Source organism: Solenopsis invicta, chromosome 15 (genome assembly GCF_016802725.1).
Source record: "Solenopsis invicta isolate M01_SB chromosome 15, UNIL_Sinv_3.0, whole genome shotgun sequence".
Lineage (NCBI taxonomy): Eukaryota > Metazoa > Arthropoda > Insecta > Hymenoptera > Formicidae > Solenopsis > Solenopsis invicta.
This window is the reverse complement of record NC_052678.1, coordinates 2,678,161-2,690,179: the sequence shown is the minus strand read 5'-3', so window position 1 is coordinate 2,690,179 and position 12,019 is coordinate 2,678,161. Positions and strand designations below refer to the sequence as shown.

The 12,019-nt window shown below is 38.6% G+C and overlaps 1 protein-coding gene across 7 annotated transcripts in view; it reads left to right on the top strand.

Moving 5' to 3' along the window:
* Positions 1-12,019, top strand: part of LOC105200666 — a 352,642-nt gene that overhangs the window by 169,642 nt on the left and 170,981 nt on the right. The window lies entirely within an intron of this gene.

Genomic DNA, 12,019 nt, shown 5'->3' with positions numbered 1-12,019 from the left:
GGCGCGCAACCAGGTAATATCAACCTTATACATATATCAGCGTGTAACTAAACTAGACGAAGCTACGGTACGGTGTAGCGGGCAACATGAAGCAATGGGTTGCCATTAACGTGTTCCAGTACACCAGTGTGTCTCGGTGCCGTACTTTCCGCTCATTCATGCCTCCGTTCATTACTCCCACGGGAGACGACGGCGAGCGTTCCCTTAATTTCGCGTCTGCGTGTAGGAGCTCGCGAGAGAGAGAGAGAGACGCTTCTCTCCTCGTCCTTCCAACCCGTCCAGGTTCTCTTTGCTATTCGGCTACTGTACAAACGTGTACACCCACTTATCCTCTAGCCTCCGATGTATCTCCGCCGCCCTTTATTCTCCCCTCCTCCCGCCGTCATGTTTACTCCGTCTTTGCGGCCCTCTCCCATCGTTATCCACCTCTTCGAGCCGCGCATCGTTTCGTATCTCTGCTCGGTCTGCTGCCATCTTCTCCCTTCATGTTCCAATTCACATTGCGAATTCTTCCCTTTCCATCTCCTTGTGTTCCCGCTTTTGCCACCTTCCGTCTCTTCATTATCGCTATTTCGATTTTTCTCAGCTTCACGTCGTCTCTTTACGCTCTTTTTTTTACGCTTTATTTTTTTCGAGCCTGTGACCGCCGATTCGCGTGCATACAACGATTTCTACCTTTGTTCGTTCCCTCCGTCTCACGCCTTCGTTGTTTTGCGCTTTTCACCTTGTCATTTTACGTAAAAGCCTTCTTTGAACTTGAACCGCGCGATGATCTCGATGTTCTGACGTGCATAAGGAATCTTCATTTGAATTTATCGCGCGATGAACCGCGCGATAATCTTACGCGTTTAGAATATTACCTATTCAACCATTATTAGTTTTTTTTTGTCATCAGTTTCTGGTATCGGGCGGCACGTTACTGAAAAAAAATCGCATATATGAATTTAACGATAAATACTTACGCCGGTTGACCCAAAGAGAATTGAATTTGAAACACAATATGACAAACACAGGTAGCAAACATGCCGCTATCGAAGCCCCGAAATCAGTGAGGCGACTTTGTGGGTACAGATCTATATGATCACTGCCGTTAATAGTTGCTCCGCTCACAGCGAAATAACCAGTTTGCGTTGCCACGTTTCCTATAACACTTTGCGAGGTGTGTTTGTCATTCATCTGTTGAACGTGATCGTGCATCATTCGAGCCTACAACGGACCTCGAGCGTGCAGCATTCCATTCGCGAAGCAGGTTGGACCCTCCATCAAATCATGGATCAACTTGAATGGGAGTTATTGTTCGCATTACATCAATGGCAGCGACGACGGGAAGAGAGGGATGCCCGTGTCTGGAGTTACGGACAGCTTAGACGTACGCACGCATGCCGAAATCTACCTGAAGACCTCCGAAGAGAGACTACAGTAAACCGAACATCTTTAGTAATTTGCATCGAATCCACCGTGGTATCAAGATCGATCATGTTCCCCGAAGCAAGATTGCGACCACGAGGTCCGGGTTCTCTTACACGATTGCCGTTCTCTCGTTCTCGCTACCCGCGGCGATATTGGGCTGATTGGGAAATGGTATGGCTCTTCGGGAACGAGTGACAATCGTGTACATGTCCGACGGAGACCCAGTCAGCGACTGTTTCTTTTGCAGTGGATATGTCTGCGACGTGCGGAACTCGCGCGCGGTGCCATGTGGATCAGCTACGATTCGCGTCTCGTCTCTGTGGAGGTTATCTGGGTTTTATACGGACCTTTTACCATCCACCCAGTTTTGGTGTAGTTCCCGCGCGAGATGGAATGCGTTGTTCTTTCGGCAAGATGACGCTCGTCTTCCGCAGGCTCTTTGCCGACTCTTCCCTGGCCGGCACCTTCTCCGCGTCTTTTCCCGATCGAGATACACGCTGGGGCGTGGAATTGGATTGGATCATGTATCTTCTATGTTCTGTCACCGGCGACAATCCTCCGGGCGATCGCAAAGTTACCCAGATGAAGCTGACACTTCGCAGAACATTTACTACTTTGGTCACATTTGGATGGCGCGCTTGTTAGAATGCAGTTTTACATTACAGTGGAGAGATCATTTCCGTCACATATTTAACATTGTGCGTAAATAATAAAGCATGTTATGACATCTTTAGTTTGAGATTATGTGCTCGCCAATGAGATGATTTTTCTAATCTTAGTTTTACGGAATAACGTCTACGTTTTTTTTTTATTTCCTATTGGTATATGGTGTATTGCAATTAATCTGATTTCTCGAGTAAATCGTGGTAATGAGAAATGTCGCGCACGTTTAGAAAAAGCTTAATTAATCGCTATCGAATATTAAATTAATTTTCTTTTAATACTCAAACATATATATTATACATTTATATAATTTATACTTATATATATAGGTATATATTTACGTACAAGCTGGAACTACTCTACACAGAAAAAATTAGTATCAAATCAGCAATTTATTATATAAGCAAGAATATCTTCTTGGAAGAATTTATAATCTTAAACAGACATAATTTGCTGATATGAAGAAAATTTTTCTCATCCTGTAAGCAAATAATGTTTATCTAAAGTTATAAATTTTTCCAAGAAGATTGTATATTCTTGCTTATATACGAAACAATGGAGTGTTGATTTGACATTAATTTTCTTCCGTGTAATACATATTTTTCTTCGATTCCTTGTTTTCGTATAATACATATTTTCTGATTCGATATATTATATTTGCTTCTTCTCGTTATATTTACTTTATACTTTTTTCTTTGAACTTATACTACAGAAGCTCTTCCGCGATTTTTTTGTATTTTCTCTCTCATATATCCTTTTCCATTTTATCGACCATTCTCCGTCTCTCTTCCCTGCACTTTTCGTAAGACGGGTTTCCCCTTTTATTCGCAGAAGTTAGGCGCCAGTACTTACGGGCCGTTAAGCTGCAGACGGCATAAATAAATACACGAATTCGGTTAGCCGGAAATTACAGCGAACGCCATAGAAAGGAGAACGAGACACGGAAAAATTCCGGAAAAGGGTGAGCGCAGGGCAAACGAATTCTCGAGGGAGCGCACAGTTTGCGCACGCAGAAAAAAATTCGTGCGACTTGTGCGGTTGAAGCGATACAAAAAGTAATTAATATAAGCTGTAAAACATAAAAATAAATGTTTTAGTGTCACTATTTTGGCTTTATCTGTTGTATTAGTGCCAGTGAAGGAAATAAGCTAATCCTCGTCGATAAAATCGACTTTAATATTTTCAAGGCTACGAAGTTAAGTTTCGATTGAAACGTAAGAAAAAATTTAGATGTAATAAACGTTATGGATTTTGTCTGGATTATTTCTAATTGTTATTTTAAATAAATAATTCATGTAAAATAAACATTGAATTAATATTGAATAAATATATGTTTCTTTAAATCACTATTTCAAACGAATAATTATAATTAATGTGAAATAAATATTAAATTAATTTTGAATAAATGATAAATGTTTTTTTCAAATTATTATTGCAAATAAATTATTAATGCGACATAAATATTGAATAAACATTAAATAAGTACTTTCTCCAAATTATTATTTCAAATAAATAATTAAAGTAAAATAAATATTTTTTCTGCAAATGCATTGTACAAAGTATAACTAATGGCAAATAAATGAACATAAGGAACATAATAAAATGAATAACCTGTAAAAATATTACATTGGGTCAGCAGACTCAGATTCTCAATGCACGGATTTAGCTCACTGTATGTACATAATTCGAAATGTGATTAAGCACATAACGCCAATTCGGAACATTGTCATTACTTTTGCTATAAAAAACTCGCGAGAATATGTGAACGTGTATGCTATATTTGTTGCTGATTGATTTTGCATTATCAAAAAAAAAGTCACACAAAAAAATGTATTCCCATATACTTTGAGGCTCTGAAACCGAATATGACCTTAGAATTGCGCCATCACATCAAGATTTTTTATTCTCAAAAAATTGCCAAACATTTCTTAAAATTACACATTATTCAGCCCGGTAAAGAAAATCCTGATCTGATGACGCAATTCTGAAGTCATATTCGGTTTCAGTGCCTCAAAATGCATAGGGATGCATGGATTTAATCTCTCGGATACGACACTTTTTTTGTGTGGCGCTGTGTAATCAAAGAAACAATTCTGTCAAGAAAAGAATTTAAATGTAAAATTTCAAAAATTCCCCTCTGTGAGCATCGACAAAATCCTATGAAAGTTCACTATTTTCAGAAATAAAACAAAAATTCCCTGAAAATTCTAGATTTTCCCGGTTTTTCTCGGTAGTAAACACTCTAGCAGTGCAGCTAGAGCTCGCGCGACCCAAATGCATCTGGCGGAACGCAATTGCGTTTTCTCATATTACGCGTGGCGATTGCGATGATGGTGTAAATAAAATGACGATGCGCGAGATCGATGACGGGCATCGCGACGCGACGGGCGGGCCGGTGTACCAATGAATACGTCCTATCGGATTTCAGTTCGCACTTACGCGATATAGATTGGCACTAGATCGGTCGTCCATCTGCAATTTTACCGGAACAGAAGTCGGGCGAGAGCGAGCGTTGCCAATCCGCATCGGTCAGATTCTATAAACGCGCCGCTCTCTCGATTCTGCCCTCGTGATTTCCCTCGGCGAGGCAATTCGAGCGTGTTGTGCGAGCGTGAATCGGTGCTCAGGGTACGATGCAGCAGTAGAACGGAATTCCGCGAATGATTCTTAAAAGCTTAATTATACTGATCGTTCACTGGAAAAGCCACAATTCTATTCTTCACGAAATGTTGTAATTTTTCTACTTGATTTGATCAACAGGAATAAATAAATAAAATGTTATTTATATTTCGCAAATTTATAAAAATGTAACTCAATATGAAATATTAACGAATTATTCTCTTGGCCGTTAATACTAATAATTTACTACAATTCCATTTGCGAATGTAAAATGTGTGTATGTAAATAGCAATCCAATCTTTCAATTTGCGACGATCGAATGAATATTAATAAACGCGTCGGCTTCTTCGATCCAATTTCACGTTTTATCTCGTTGTGTGAATTATGCGAGAGACGTGGGAGATTTTCATGAAATACCCAACGTACACGCAGAACAGAGCAATTTTTCGCGCGTGGCCGCTCGCAAGAGAACTCCCGTGCAGCCTTCATCAGAACTTCTGTACGTGTCTCGAGTTCGCGACTCTTCTCGCCGTTCTTTCAACCCTTCCTCCGATCCGGTCAGTTCTTCTCTGCCATATAAACGTGACTAACGATCAAAGAAAGGGCATGGCGCCGTAGAGGACGCGTTAAAGCGGGATCTTGATATCACCGCGACAGAAAAACATCGTCCATTATACGTGCATGAATGTTACAAATGATACAATGCATCCTGAATAAATTCAATGAGATACAGAGTGGTATAACCGAGAAGGGGGAATCCAGTACCTCAAAATAACCTCAGAATAAGAAAAGAAATTTTTTTCTCGAAAATATGTGACTTTAAAAATAAAAAAGTAAATAAAAATTAACAATTTATTTGTATTTTCTTAAACTTTATTGGATTGCGTCATCATCCGAAGTAATCTCGAATCGGCTATTAAAACATGTATTTAAAAAAAAACGTAGCAAAAAATGAAATTTAGATATCTTACGAGTAAAAGTAAAATTATTTTTTATTTGATTAAATAGAGCTTTTTCATTTAAGTGTTAATAGACTTTTGAAACAAGTGATGTATGACATTCTGAAAAATTACTCAATATTGAGATAAATGCATTGTTAATTTTTCAATATTTTAAATCATTTTTCTCGGAAACGAGATAAAAAATTTTATTATTGACTATTTATTCTTTACGTATATATATATTTTTTTTCTTTTGAAGGAACTATTTCTGATTGTATCATGAATTTTTGACCATTAAGTGTTTTTCAATTTCAAAGTTTTTTTTGTATGCACGGAAATAACAATTTTGCTGAAATATCCAACAATTTAGCTAGATATGAAAATGATTTTGTTGGACCATCAAAATAATTATGAAGGATGTTCAATAATGCTGCAGAGAATGCTGCAAAAAGTTATGACATTTTAGTAATCAGTTTGAGCCTTCTACATAATTATTTTGATCTTTGATCGTTGGTCCAATAGAAATTATTTTTAGCTTTATATCCAGTTCAATTTTTAGATATTTTAGCAAAACCGTTCTTTCCGTATAAACAAATGATTTTTTTTCTCTTATAAATCCGACCTTTAAAAATTTACTGGGAATTAACCGTGTTCATGGGAAAGGTGTGAAAGTGTCCATTACGCGCGGATGTTACTGCACATTTACGTTTATTCTTTTTGTTTTGCATTTTTTTTGGAGGCAATTTTACCAGCGATTTCGCGAATATGGCGGCGACTCTTGCGCTCGTTCATATACATGCGCAGCTGTACAAACGAACATGCGATATCACAAGAAAATGAATCGAGAGGGGTGGCACGTTAAGGGCTGACGCAGAGAGTGCGGCAAGAAGACGGCTCAAGAATAAGTGACACCGTTGGAGAAAGTGCAAGGTTAGATAGCCGCGGCGACGGACGGACGAATCCATCATGGATGCATGGATAGATGGATAGCTGGCTGGTTGGATGGATGGGTACACGGTCGGAGGCTGGTCTCATAAAATATGCAGGCTGCAATCACGTCTCTTGAATAGAAAAGAGCGCGGACGAGGGCGGAAAAGAGTAAAAAGGACGAAGGGGGGCAGGGGGCGACGGTGCATAGCCGGTCGGGGGCGGCGGGATGATGGCGTCGTTGGAAGCGAGTAGCGGGCGGAGGGCGAAAAGGGGGACGAGACGCGACGCGCCCCTATATACACGTTTCGAAGTGCAAGACCCGCAATACTGCTGAAGCTGCGGGTCCATAGCCGGAATTGCTGTGCTTGCATTCACAAAAAATGTTCATAACTAGCCAATCCCACTGTCGCATTGTGTCGACGGCTGCATTCGTGAATTTGTATTCGTGTGTGTGTGTGTGTGTGTGTGTGTGTGTGTGTGTGTGCGTGTGTGCGTGTGTGTGTGTGTGTGTGTGTGTGTGTGTGTGTGTGTGTGTGTGTGTGTGTGTGTGTGTGTGTGTGCGTGCGTGCGTGCGTGTGTGTGTGTGCGCGCGCGCGCTTGTTTGGAAGTACACCGCCGCTCGTACGCGCTATATACGTGTTTGTCCGAAGTCGCTTGACATCCGCGGACACTTTACCGGTTTAAAAGTTGCGATATGCCGATGGATTCTGATAAAAGGGAGAAGCACGCGAGCAAGTTTTGGTTTGGTCATCGAATGTTGAAAAAGTGGGGAAAAATAGCCGCCGATATTGCTTTCCCATCGACCGCATGATAAATAGATAATTTTGCCGGCGGATGTGTACACGAGAGCGTCGACCGCGAGTTTATGTCGTAACTTTGAAATCTGATTCTCAAAATAAAATCCGTTGTACGGTTATAGCTTGAAAATTAAGGCAAAAAGATAACACGATTTTACGTTATAAAAAAAATGGCCCAGCAACTTGATAACGCCAGGATATTTGTCTGCGAAATATGTTGCATTGCGTATACATTAGTTATGAGAGGACATGCATTATCCAGGAAGCGTGGCGTAGCGAAAATTTCAGATATTGGCGCGAGTTCAAAGGGTCAATCAACTCGATAATCCCTATGCTTTGAATTTGAAAGAAATCATTTAAATTGTAAATATCTGACCCAGATTCCGTCGGGTGTGTATGTGTGTGTGTGCGATGCTTTATAAAATCCCTCCGGTCCCTTCAATCGACCGGATTAAAATTCATTGATGGCCGTACTCGCAAAACGCCGCCGCCGTTAACAAAGATCCAATTCTGAAACAGCTCAGCATAATCGAATTTAATCACTATTACCCGTATCATTTTTTCACGTTGTCCACGCGCGCCACTTTGAAATCGATACGTTACAATCAGCGAATGTTTGCGCAGTTACGTCGTTGCACCTGTGCCTCTTTGATTTTTTTTTTCCAACTAGACAAACGCTCGTATTGCGAAGATTTTTTTTTTTTATGAAATACGAAAAAGCGCGTGTTAATTACACACGCAAGTCATAAAATTGCGCGTTTACACGTTCCGCGTTCCATCGCGCTTCCTGAATTTTGCATTTCGCGCACACGCGCATACGTACCGATACAATTTTCACAACAACAAGTCAAAAACCGTTTTCATGCAACGTGTTTAGCGTCGGGAGGCAGCGCCACTTGAAAGGCGGGGGTGGGCTCCGGAGATGGTTCCGAGAGACATGGTCGAAAGGGATTCAACCGGGGAAAAGCGTAGGCCGGGCTGGAGTGGCACCCACTTCTCGCTGAGATATGCATGAGCTGGCTGAAGTTACGCTACAACTACGCTGCTTACATAATATAAACTCCCGTGGGGTCATCCTCCTGGCTTGAGGCACCCAGACAGACCGCGTCGGTCGGTTGGGGCGCGGGGCCGACGATCGCGAAGATGAGAAGCCATTTAATTCTTCATGCGCGATATTGTATTGAGGATCGTCGTGATACGGCGTGTTTGCCGTTAGGGTATACTTAAAAACCGCAGCGGCCGATTATCGCTGCTGTTTTCCTCTCGAGATGCGACAGCGGAGACTTATGCAGATTAAATATTTTGTTAGCGAAGATATTAAGATATTAGAACTTTATAAGAACTCTATCGCATTTACTTTCGGCACGATAGAACTATTTTGAAGGAATTTTTATTTTTTTTTATCCTTAAGCAGAGTTAAAAATTTTTTTGTTGAACCGGAACAGTTGGGTTTTATGGGTTTTTATTTTTTACAGTCCATTATAATAATTAACCAAATTTGCTGTTCAATGGATAATTCTATTATTATGAATTATTTTTAATTTAATTAATTTAGTTAATTAATTAATTATAAAAATTAGAAAAAAAAGATTTTATCGGGTGTTTTTGTAGATAGGTTTTTTTAAACGGGTCCAGCCCAATAAAATCTGACAAGATCGTCGAATTCTGTTATTTAAACCACGCAGGATTAAGAAAACAAAACGAGAAAATTGAAGAATACTGAACTGCAAAACGGAGGCGATTGTTCTCCTTGCTTTTAATACCCGTTTCATATTCGATTTTCTCTTCGTCGTGTTATCGCGTCGTTTCGTGGCCCGGAACGTGTCCGCACTAAATCGCCGAAACACATCGATGCAGATTAAAGGACATTTACGGCGATAATAAAACGAACGCCTTGTACAGGTCCGCGAGCTAAACTGCCGACTGTCCCGCGAAGTTACGACCGGCGGTAACGATGAGTCCTCGAGCGGTAAAATGCCCGAATGACGGGCAACTTTTGGCTTTTCTTCGACGATATACCGACGGCTTTCCGACGGTTCGTTAAGTTCATATGTACACACCGTAAACACGCCACCGCCCGACTTATATGCTCCGCCGGAGTGCTTCCTTCCTCCTTCATCGCGGCTTTTATCCGTCTTCCTATCGTGCAACTTGCGGCAAATATTTATCAACTCGCGTTGCGGAGTTGTTGCGAGCGGCGTGTCCCGCGATGTGAGACGCGAGGGATTGTCGGTCAATATATCGATTATTAATACCTCAACACGATGTGCGACGCAACGCGATTGTTGTCGCGACGGGACTGACTCTAATAATGTCGTTATGTCTCGCATTAATGGACCGTTAATGCACTATTGAAACTCTACTTTCGAGCGTGTAAATTTGTAATGCGCAAAATAATAATATTGATCGCCAGAATTGCGTAGGCGAAGAACGTAGTTATTACGGAAAAGCGAGTCTTCGCGATATAATGCACGGAATTACACATTTCATTAAAATAATAGCGGCCAAGCGTTTAATGTGAAAAAAATACTACATTTCATAATTTCAAGATAATTTTTATTGCGTCACATAGAACGATTTTACTAAAGTACACAGAAAAAAATTTAGTATCAAATCAACAATCTTTGTTTTATATATAAATAAGAATATAAAATCTTTTTGGAAAAATTTATAATCTTAAACAGACATAATTTGCTTACACCGAGAAAATTTTTCTCTTCGTGTAAGCAAATCGTTTACCCAAATTGTTGTTTATAATCTATTTAAGATTAAAAGTTTTTCGAAGAAGATTTATATTCTTGCTTATATATATGAAACAATGATTGTTGATTTGATATTAACTTTTTTTGCTGTGCATATATAAACTTTTAGTCAATTTAGTTAGATTCAAATTTGAAAGTGATTTTGTTGGATCATCAAAATAATTATGAATGAAGTTTAAGTATAATGAGCGAAGCTGCGAAAAATTTTGAAATTTTAACCGCTTTACGTGAGCATTCTACATAATTATCTTGATGGTCTAACAAAATTATTTTCAGACGCACATCCAGCTAAAATTTTAAATTCTTCAATAAAATCGGTCTCTCCGTGCAGAATTAGATCTTTTTGTTAAAATAACGGAGAACAAGCGTTTAATCGATATATAAAAATAATATAGCGTAATAAGTGAGTAATGCTGCACAAAATGTTGCCATTTTAGGAAGCATTTTGAGCAATTTACATAATTATTTTAACGGTCTAACAAAATTCTTTCTAGATCTATAACTGGAGAAATATTTAGATTCTTAAAAATAAAATTGTCCTTTCCGTGCGGAATTAGATCTTGTGTTAAAATAACACAGAGCAGACGTTTGAAGAATACATAAAAATACGATGTATAAAAATAATGCGCTACAGTTTTAAAATAATTTTTATTTATTAGAGAAGAGGATAGCGAGAATTTTAATTTGCTTCGCTTTTTTCCAATACCCTTGAAATTTTTTATATTGTATATATATCTCTAACGAAACAGGAGATACCGAGAATTACGTAACGTGATATATACGCGACTCGTAATCTCGTAACTGTAAATTACAATTATTATCGCTACCGTTGGGCACGAATTATGGAGATACTCTATTATGTATTGCGTTTATTACTCGCACTGCTACGCCCGTGCACAGTTGTCCGGAATTGCAGCATACCATTAATGAAAGCGATTCATGCTTTTAAGGTCACATTCGATAAACCATCAGCTTGTTATCGCCAGAATCAAAATGTGCTGTTATTTCGGGGTGCTCTAAGCAGTGTTTTGTAAAATTAAAAGTACTACAATATATTAATGAAATTTAATTAATATGTACATGTATACATTACACGTGTATAATTTCGGTACGAACAGAGAAAGTTTGATTATCGCAGATACATTTTACGATGTAACAAGCTACTAAATACATATTACATGCGCGTTATTCTCCCGTGCAAACGAGAAATCGATTATCGCAAATACGTTTTACGATGTACAAATTAAATGCCCTAATAATCGAACGTGTATATGACGATGCAGAATCAAGATTGTTGAACTTTTCTAAGGATTTACAATATAAAATGATTTAATTAAAAGGTATGAAGTATGAAACATTAATTATACAAAAGTGTACGAAAAAATTTTAAATTATTTCGATAATAATAGAAACTTGTAAAGCATGTAAATAAATATTCTTTTGTCTCTCACGCTCTAAATGCTTGACTTATAAATATGCATATTTTTAATATAGTATAATTTATTACTTATAAATACAAAAAAAAATATTCTCTTAACAAATATGTAATGTTTCAAAAAAATTTTTTAAGAACGTTATCAAAATATAAACTGTAACCTATAATATTAATTTTTTTTACAACGTTGATTTTTTTTTATATTTAGAATAATCTGTCTTATAAACTCACACACTACAGACAGGGACGGCTTTGGGACATCCTTTGGATAAAGTAAGTATGCTGTGTGGGAAATATATTTAAAAATTTAAAGATGAGTGTTAGAGTAGCCGTGATGCAAAGAATTGTGCGTTTCTCCGTGCCAAAGATCCAAGTTTAAATCCAACGGATCAAAAACGTCCGATTTTATTCGATCGTTCTCGGAGGGCAATAGCAAAACGATTATCTTGCTATAAGAACCCC